Source organism: Oratosquilla oratoria, chromosome 39 (assembly GCF_046742065.1).
Source record: "Oratosquilla oratoria isolate Oo_2021 chromosome 39, ASM4674206v1, whole genome shotgun sequence".
NCBI classification, from domain to species: Eukaryota; Metazoa; Arthropoda; class Malacostraca; order Stomatopoda; family Squillidae; genus Oratosquilla; species Oratosquilla oratoria.
The window spans coordinates 7,445,207-7,447,768 of NC_134815.1; the positions used below are offsets into that span (position 1 = coordinate 7,445,207).

At 36.5% G+C, this 2,562-nt stretch overlaps 1 protein-coding gene across 1 annotated transcript in view; it reads left to right on the forward strand.

Annotated features, from left to right (window-relative positions):
• The first annotated feature begins 835 nt into the window (after positions 1-835).
• The window catches only part of LOC143020272 (uncharacterized), a 679,654-nt gene continuing 677,927 nt past the window's right edge, over positions 836-2,562 (forward strand). Inside the window, exon 1 of the mRNA XM_076176500.1 lies at positions 836-1,050. The gene's annotated coding sequence lies outside the window, so the exon portion shown is untranslated. The remainder of the gene's footprint in view (positions 1,051-2,562) is intronic.

Genomic DNA, 2,562 nt, shown 5'->3' on the forward strand with positions numbered 1-2,562 from the left:
ACTTCTTTTTCTACCTTCATCAACTTGTCAGTGTCCCAGCATATATATATATATATATATATATATATATATATATATATATATATATATATATATATATATATATATATATATATATATATATATTTATATTTCCTGTTATTTGTTTAATGGCTTTGAATCTAAGTATTTACTTATATAACTACTTATCTACTCAACTATGTATAACTTAATTCATTTTTAATTCCATTGTATCATGAACATCATGACCTTTTTTAATCTGATATTATCAAACCTTCCATGCAACTGTAGAGTACGAAGTGGAGGGTATTTCGTCGTACGTTCGATGTTATGATTCAAACCTCAACTACACTTTCATATCTCAACCTTGGAAATCGAACTTTCCGCACATGGTGAGTAAGTTGTTCGAAGGTCAGTTCGTCAGGCAGCGATACGTGTTTCATATTAATTTTGATTTATTTTATGAATACCTGAACAAAACTTTCTGTTAATTGAACTGATATATTCTGTATAATATAAGCTAACGACGGTTTATATATCGAAATATCTATCTAGTCGTGGTGATACTAGTACGTTACTTTTTTCGAATATTACAAGTTTGGCCTTTCCTAATTCCCATGTAAAAATTAAGAAATTCTCTATTACTCTCTACAAAAATATACAAGACAAAACAAAACAAAGTAGAACAGATAAAATAAAAGGAAATACAGTACAGAACAGGAAAAAAATGAAGAAACCTGAACGTGACTTATTTCATAATAAGTGATAAATCCCTAACTTGGCAACTCATGAGCAAACGTTGATTCGGTTCTGGAGCCGAATACCCGTCAGTTCAGGCTCAGCCTCTAAGTTGTGAGGAACACAGTGCTGTTGTACGTCGTGCGAGTTTCACATGTCGCCAACTAACTTGAAAAAAAAATATTAGAGGAAACAGTTGGTTTATATAAAGTGTTTATAGATACAAAGTGGTGTATTTTGAATTAGAATTGTCGTTATAAGTGTCGTAAAGGAATTAATAAGTGGAAAAACAACAGGATCCACAGTGAAAAGGTAAGTGATTTTTCACCGGGATTGAGTTAGGGAAAACCTTCAAAACTAACGAGTTTTGTGATCACGCATGATAAACAATGAACGAAGTATTAGTCGTGGAAAGTATCAGCAGAGATGAATAAGCCTCAATTCTTCATGTCTATGTTGCTTTCCGTTAACAGAATAAAGTTGCCTAGTGGCAGTGATAATAAAAGTAAGACTTAAAGGGGTATTCAGGTCATTGTTTTATACAACCCAGAAAAAAAATCACAGAAGCCCCAAAGGTTCTCTAAGCTGAATGAAGTTGTCTAGAGTGAATCACACACACACACACACACACACACACACACACACACACACACACACACACACACACACACACACACACACACACACACACACACAAAGTGATGGATGTCTGGAACAAATTGGACAAAGCAATAGTGTGTGCAAACACCGTACAAGAATTTAAGAACAAACTAGATGTTACGAAATACAAAGACGGGTCATTACGAGCTTAGCTCCCCTTGTCGTATAATACAACTAGGTAAACACACACACACACACACACACACACACACACACACACACACACACACACACACACACACACACACACACACACACACACACACACACAAAATCACGCACGCACACAATCACGCACACACTCGCGCGCGCGCGCGCACACACACAATCACGCACACACTCGCGCGCGCGCGCGCACACACACACACACACGCACACACACACACACACACACACACACACACACACACACACACACACACACACACACACACACACACACACACACACACACACACACACACACACACACACACAAGCACAGTAGCAAAAATTTGCGAAAGGGTCGTAAAAAATAAATGGGTTAAATACTTAGAAGATAAAACTATATTGAATCCAAGTTAATTTGGATTCAGACAAGGAAGATCGTGTACGGTACAACAAACTTGATCTGCTTCTGCTAAAGCTTAATAGACATAATATAAGAGAGAGATGGTTGGGCAGACTGTGCCTTTCTGGACCTACAAAAGGCATTTGATAAGGTACCACACAATAAACTAATAAGGAAGATAGAATCAATAGGTAACACCAGAGGAAAATTATTGGAATGGATGAAAGACTTCCTGATTGGGAGGAAAATGAGAGTAGTGATTAGAGATCAATTCTCAAATTGGGAAGAAATGAAAAGTGGTGTCCCGCAGGGATTAGTATTGGCCCCGATCATGTTTGCCATATACATAAATGACATGGATGAAGGGGTGGAACGTGTTATATGAATTTCTTTGCAGACGACGCAAAAATACTAAAGAAAGTAAAAACTGAGGAGGATTGCAACTCATTACAACAAGACTTGGACAAGATCTGGAAATGGACTCAAAAGTGGGAAGTGAAATTCAATATCAAGAAATGTAGTATAATATAATTTGGAAAAAGTGAAAACGGAATATCGAGAGATTATAAAATTGGTGAAGAAGAGGTCAAAAAAGTAAAATCGGAAAAAAAACT